This window comes from Phaethon lepturus, unplaced genomic scaffold (genome assembly GCF_000687285.1).
Source record: "Phaethon lepturus isolate BGI_N335 unplaced genomic scaffold, ASM68728v1 scaffold6426, whole genome shotgun sequence".
NCBI classification, from domain to species: domain Eukaryota; kingdom Metazoa; phylum Chordata; class Aves; order Phaethontiformes; family Phaethontidae; genus Phaethon; species Phaethon lepturus.
Window position 1 is genome coordinate 79,404 of NW_010543999.1, and position 7,692 is coordinate 87,095.

The following is a 7,692-nucleotide window of genomic DNA, read 5'->3' on the forward strand; positions in this document are numbered from 1 at the left end:
TCTTGAAAGCATTTGGGTAGAGAGAGATACAATCAGTTTCAGTTCCTCAGAGTGCTTTAAATGAGAGCATTTGGGGATCTGTAGAATAAAATGAGAACATCAAAACAAAGGTCTTGCTAAAAAAACTTGGAAAAAATGATGAAGCAGATTAAATATCATGTTTTGGTTTCCGCTTGCTGTTGTGTGTCTCAACTATTCAGAGACATATCTCTTCAGTCACTTATCAAATAATGCATTTGTATTTAATGGTTTCAAAAGAGGGAGAAATAAATCCAGTGTCTTTAAGAGACAAAAACTAGTAGGTTATCCTTTTGCTTTTCTCTAAATTACCTGATTATTATTTACATGTATTAGAGTACATATTTTTATTCCTCTTCTTGCTAAATCTGTGTTTCTGTTGTTTGTTTTGAGCACTGGGTTGCCTAAAAATTCCCTAAAGAATCACCTCTTTTTGATCCTTGTGCCTTACTCTCTTAATCTTTCTTTTCCCTGTAAAACCCTTCCTTACTGTGTGAAACTTCAAACCTTATTTTTCACATTTCCTCTATTTAGAATCAAGTATTGAAGTGACGGTTAGAACAGAAGGCAAAGAAGTAACACCTAGCCTCCAAACTGTTAACTGTTCCTTTTGTCTTTTTATATCAGGTGAAAACTTCAAATAAGAATGCTGATTCTTAAAAGCTTGATATCTTGTTTATTGTCTGATTACGTTAGGTAGATAACTTTTTCCTCTTTTCTATTTTTCATTGTGGCATAATTTAAACATATTAGTTAGTTCTCCATTAAAAATGTGAGTTTAAGTACTGTAATCAATAAGCTTGTGGGACTGTTGTTGCAAAGAACAGGGAAACTAGTGCGCAAAGAAACCAACAGTGCCTCTTCGTTTAGAGCTCAGCTGCTGGGTTCTGGGCTGATGCCCTGTGCAGAACAGTACATCCAGATCTCTGTCTTCTCTCTTGAAAAGGGTGTACAAGGAGGCACCAACCACACAGCTGTTGAACAGCTTGCATTATTTATGGGTTAACAAATATGCTGTCCCCTTAGTTTCCTTATCTGAAGTAAAATGCTTCTAAATATGAACGTTTAAGTGCTACTTGTGCAATGCATAACTGCTAAATTGAAATTACTATCCCAATGGTTTCATCTGACCTAATCTGAATTTATGAACAAAAATACTGGAAAATTATTACAGTATCTTTCCAGGAATGCTTTGGACTAACACATAATCTAGATCTCAAATTGTTACTATAAATTAATGTCAAGGAATAATCATCTCTCCTCCATCTGTTACCTAACCAAAACTTTCACAATTTCAAGTAAGGTTTAAAAGTAGATAAATATTGAAAAAAAAAAAAAAACAACCAAACTTTTGCCCTTCATGAAAATGCTTCCATTCAAATGGCCAGAGTTTCTGCCAAGGTATTTAGATGCCTGATTTGGAGCTTAAATGTCCCTTTTCTTGATATTGAAAGCAAAAAGAAGAAATTTCATCCAGTCAGTTTGCGACTATATGTTTGTTTGTATGATGTTATCAGATAGAGGAAGGGGCAAATGAATAATGACAAATGTGAAACTAAATAGATTAGGAATCTTCAGCTAGGAGATAAGACAACTAAGAGTGCCATGTGGCATAGAGGTCTATAAAATAATGAATGACATGGAGAAAACAGAGGGGGGGATCACTTGTGTATCTCTCCCAGTACAAGGTGTAAGGATTATTTTGGTAAAAAAATAATCTGATAGCAAAAGATGATGAAATGGTTCTCCTCGAGACATGTAGTTTAATCTGTGGAATTGCTTGCTGGGTGTGATGTGGGTATTAAGCATTTATTTAAGGTTAATTGGAAACTGGAAGTGTTTATGTAAGAGAAATCCAATGAGGATTATTAAACACATAGACACCACCCACCACCACTTAGGAGATCCGTGAACTGAAAATAGTCGATGACTGGGAGAGTTGATGGGGGAAGTGCTATATGTATATCTAAACTTCCCCTGCTAAGTATGCATCTGCTTTTGGCCATGACTTCAGGTGGCTGAACGTGATGGACCTGGGGTTTCATCCACTACAGCCACTCTTATGTTTGATGTAGAGCTACCCAGCATTACTTTTGACTTAGATTTTGACTCTTCTTTGAAACACAGACAACCTGTGAAAAACATAAGGTTTTTAAAAATATTCCAGTTGAAAACGTTTTTTGTTCCCTCTTTACATCCAAGTTATCAGTGTTAATTTTTGCTGTTGTCAAAATTATTAATTGTCTGGAAATATTTGTTAATTTTTAGTATTTAAAAAAATAATGTTGAAATCAGAATTGATCAACAGCATATTTAGGCTAATTTATGTTGAAATGTTTGAAGCTTTGATTTGTATTTTGTTGTTGAAGTTTCGGCTGGAAAATGTTCTTGGGATATGAAAATATTTTCCTGTTCAGCTCTAGTAAAAAGTCAAGTCAGCTCTTACTCTGGAAGAGGTGGACAAGAGCTAAACAGGAAATACAGATCAAAGGACTCAAAACTACACGTACTTGCTTGTAACATCGTGATTCAGAGCATTATTTTCTTCAATTTTATGTCTAAGGGACCGGGAGAAAATCTCTGTTACTTATGTCAATATCCCTTGGAATCATTTCACATGTACTGACACTACCATGACAGGTGTAAATTTTGATTTAAAAAAAGACAGTCTTGCAAAAGATATGACATTTTTGGAGTTATATTTTAGAATAGCTGTGCTGGAAGTTAGTTTTCTTCCTATGGCCTTCCTCTTTTTGCTGTGTGATCTTGCAGTGAAATCACTTGTTTGGTGCCAACTTGCTATTTCAGAAATTAAACATAACCGCTGGATCACAGCATTCCATAGGATGAAGAGAAATTAAGTATATGCAGCATGAACACGTGTTTGAAACTCAGGAAAAAAAGTAACAGGGAACTTAGAAGATTGAGAAGATAGAAAGATTAGAATCCTGAGAATATTAGCATAGAAAGGCATTACTGAATGAAACTCACTTGCTGGACCATGGGACAACCCTCCAGGCCAAACTGCTGCATAATAGCTATATTCCCTGGAAGGCAGAGCTTAGCTGGTGGGTGCAAGCGCAGGCACAGTTCATATGCACAGGCAGCCTTGTCTGCACAGGGAAGTTAGTGAATTGTAGGTTTACTTGAATTTTTGGTACTAGCTATTCTCATAAACTTCCCTTGTGAGTATTTATGCTAGCCACCATTCTGATACTCAGAAAAACACAAACACCTGTCTCAGTTTGCAGAAAGGCAGTGGGAAACGAAGTGGTCAGTGGTGCACAGAAGATGATGTTGTAGTGGAAAGGGGGGGGGAGGGGGCGGGAATGGGGGGGATTTCAATGAGTTTTAGCCTTAGGACTGTAGTAGCACTTACAAAGCGATGGGGTGGCTCTCCAGCACCGGGTAACCTGTTGGTTAAGTGTGGGAATCTGCCTTGTTTTTGAGGGTAGTTAAATCCCCATTTACCAAAGTGGCCTTTATTCATTTCAAGGAATAGAACTAAGCATCCAAAGGTCTCAGTGTGAGTGGTGACTTGGCATCTGATCCCTTAAAATTTTTGTACTTCCAAGAAATCTGTATTTTAGAGGAAATATTGGGAAAAAAATTAAGGATATGTTCTTGGGAGCTATATTTTGCTTTAATCATCCTCTCCTCCCTTTCTTCTCATGTCATTTTCTCTTGCCTCTCAGATATGGTCCTGTATTTTTCCATTGTGTCCTTTGATTTTTTTTTTTTATATATTTTTATATAGTGTTGTTTTGTTTTTACTGGTTTTGTCTGAAAGCCTTAGTAAACCAAAATAGCTGAGGGGAAGTCCTGTTTTTGCAGCACATAGGAACTGTTTGCTTTGACAATCACTAGGTGTGTTCATCTAAGCAAGAGTTTGATGGCTTCACTGATATGGTATCCAAAAGCTTTGATCATTTTAAGTGTATCCTAAATTTCTCCAAACTCATCTTTTACAGTAGATGCCTGTAGTTGTTTATTTTAAAACTTTTGCAGTACACCCTGTTTACAAAAGTTATCTCCATGCAATTATGTCTAGAAATGCAGCTTCTTAAACACTGAATTTTTTTTACATTAGACTCTTAAAGAGGAAGAAAAATTCACTGTGGACGTATTTTAAAGTAGATTCTGTATACTTGACCAGTGTTGGAGTTTTGATTATTGCTGTCATAAAGTTTTTGTTACAATTTTCATTGTATAGGTGAACTGAGTCCAGATCATAACAATTGCTATTGCTTGAGCCACAGTTTGCAAAAATTTCTTGAGTACTTTTGTCTAGTGCTCTAATACAACTCTGTCTTTTACTAAAAGCGGTCATGCGATGGTGTCCTACGAAGATTTCCTGGCATATCAAAATTGGCAAAGCTTCCACTGATCTCTGCAGGCCTTTCCAGGAGTCCTCTGAAAACTATTATGCAAGATATTATTTTGTGGAATACTTAATACCATATGCATCATACAGTGCAAAAAGTCATTAAAAAGATTAACTGCGTATAAATATTTTATTAGGAATTTTATCCCTTTTACCCAACACCTTTGCACACTGATTCCAGTCATAGAGACAAGATGTACAACATGATCAAAAATATATTTTAAAAGTCATGATGCTAAAGTCCAGTAAGTTAGATGGCTAGGCAGCTGATTTGTGCCCCGTTCAAAGCCTTAAATCTCAATTTCAAATGAGATAAAGCTGCCTCTTGGCAGCACTGCAAGGGCACTGCTGGACTTTTAACCTGCTACTGCAGGGACAGTGAGAACTCTGTTTCTGGGCCTCTGGTAGTATTTGAGGTTTGGGTGTAAAATTCCAAATTTGGGATGAGGAGAGAAAGAAATACTTGTTTTGTTTCCTGGTGACTTAAAGTGTAGGTTTTGAGGTTGTTCCAAATCTAAAAATCTGGAAACCAGTAGCAGTAAATATGTATTAGAGGGCAGTAAAGTAGTACCTAATGATATGTTAGAGTACAATTTGGCTCATAATTATCCATTATAGTTATGTAATTTGTATAATTATCCTGCTTAGTGTTGTGTAAAGTGTGTACACACACAAGCATATATAGATTTATATAATCTATACACAATTGTTAAATGCTTCTATAAATGCTACAATGCTTATATGTACTTGATTAAGTATATGACATTCCCCTCATTATTACAGCATTTCATATGAATGAAGTACTACTTTGGACATTTGTATTAGAAGGGTCAAGTGTTTGATATTCAGAGACCATTTACGTAAAATGTCTGTGAATGTTTCTAAATCTTCACTGTGCATCCATGCATTGCTGAACTCTTTTTACAGGCCCTGAGCATGTTTCTTAATGCAGGTGAAGGTCATGCTAACAGAACAGCTGCAGTAGTTTGGATAACCTTGAAAATGCTTGTATCTACAGGGTGATTAAGCTAGTTTCTTTCTGAATCTTTCTCACAGTATAAGCAATGACGACTGCTGATTTGAGCTGCAAAAGGATGTTCTTGCTCTTTCCTGAGTATCTATAGCTTTCTTTTTGCTGTGGCTTAGTGTCTGTATCTATAAAGCATTTTACTGTTTAAGAGACATTGCCTACTTGAAAAATGTTTGTTAATGTAAACATCGTTCTGGAGACACAAATGAGTGCACGATCCACTTAAAGTCTAATAATTGACACCCTTCAACCCAGTGCTGAAACACAAGGAGGAAAAAAGATATCTTTTATATCTTTTAATACTGTGGTATCTTGAGCATCCAGTAAAAGAGCTGTGAGAGCTGTGCTTTCAATAACCTTTGCTAGCTTATGCCGCTTAGCACCATAATGGTTTGGATCTCTGGATGAAAGGGACATGCTGGCTTCACAGGGGCAGAGGAGGAGAAAGCCATAGGAGATGCTAGAACTGGAAGAATCCTCTGGGTCTGCTGGAATCTTCCCCAGTTCATCTCAGTGAGACTAATCTGAATAAAGCTGGAGGATGTGGTTGGTCGATAGATAAAATTTGTTTATCATCTTTCTTTAGTCATTTTGTATGCTACTGTATGAAAAAAGAAATGTAAAAATTCAGATACCCATAGAAGGGCAAGGGCAAAAAGCAAGAGAGAAACATGTGGGTGTTTTGTTGTTGTTGGGGTTTTTGGTTGGTTTTTTGTTTGTTTTGCTTTTTAAAAAGGATGTCTAGACCCTTTGTTGTGTGTATCACTCACAGAAAGGCAGAGACTGTTCCTTTGGACATGATTTCAAGAAATTATTTGTCAACTACCTTTCATTTCAATGGGTGTTGCAAGTACTTGGCGCCTTATAGGATTGGGCTATTTGTTTTCTTTGGATTTCTGTGTTCCTTGATAGCTTATTCTTTAACCCTTTCATCTAGCTCTTCTGAAGTCTGTTCTCCTCCTTTCCTCCTTCCTTCTGACCCAGAAGATTTTAAATCTGCTCACTTGAAGTCTTGGTTAAGATAAAGCATGAACTGGTAAGATGACTCTTTCTGAAAATTCTGTGATCAGCCTTTATGCTGCATATATTTTTTTGCCCAGTTTTACAGGTCATCTGAAAACTGCTCACTGAAGGCAACTGGGAGGAAGGAGAAAATCCAAATTTAAACTAGGGGATAAAAGTATATAAGTACAAAGCCTCATTCTTCAGGGCATAAACCAACCACTCATTTCCTGGATTTCTTTTTTTTTTTCTGGATTATTTGGTATTGATTTCTCTCTGACCAGATTTTTAGAGTGTCTCTGATATGATCTGTTATGTCTGCTCCTGTAGTGCTAGGTGTTTGGGCTTTAACAACAGTCTGTCATATTGAAGGAAATTTTAACATTCACTTTCAGTTGGATTATTTTTTTAATTAGATTTATTTTTATTGTTTGTCAGTTGCATAATGACATGAACCAAACTGTGAAGAATGAAGTTGCTTTCCTTATTTTGAGTAGATAGAAATTGATGAGCAAAATCTCTATGTTCCAAAATCGATTATAGTATGATTGCTATAAATACGTATAGCTATTTTCTAGGACACCTGAAAGCACACATAATTTTTTTCAGTTAATATGTCTTAATTATAGATTGCTAAAACCTATTGTGAAACAATTGGGAAAACAAATAAATGTATGAACTGCAAGTAGTATTTGAAAGTTTGGAATTACAGATCCAAAAAGTGTCTCCCAGTAATTTGCACTAAGTAGGAGTTGTCAGTAGAATAAACTGAAAGCCAGGGACAGACAGACAAAGGGTTCCACCAGGTTAGAACAACCCAGGGATGCTTATGTTGGCCATGATGGTTTTGGTTTGTGAACAAAGAGTTTCAGTCTCCCAGTCAGTCAAAGCCTTTTTGTGAACGTGTTCCTGATGATAAAAACTGTACTTTGACTCAAAATAGGCTTTTTCCCCATGACACTGTTTTCCTAGTCAGGATGGAGTTTTATTTTATAACTATTTTCCATGTTGGAAGTGCAAATTGTCTTAATTCATCAGCTGCCTTTGCTCATTCTCTTTAGATTCCTTCCAGCTTCACAAATGTATGAATATGAGAAATCATTCTCTGGAGTTTCTTTGATCTCTGCTTGTGATATCTCATTGGGGAGAAATTTATCATAAATTAACTGAACCATGAATGAGCTGTTGAAACTCTTCACATGTAATTAGATTTGATGGTGGATGGTTAATGAAACAGTCTTGTGTTCTGTCACCAGGA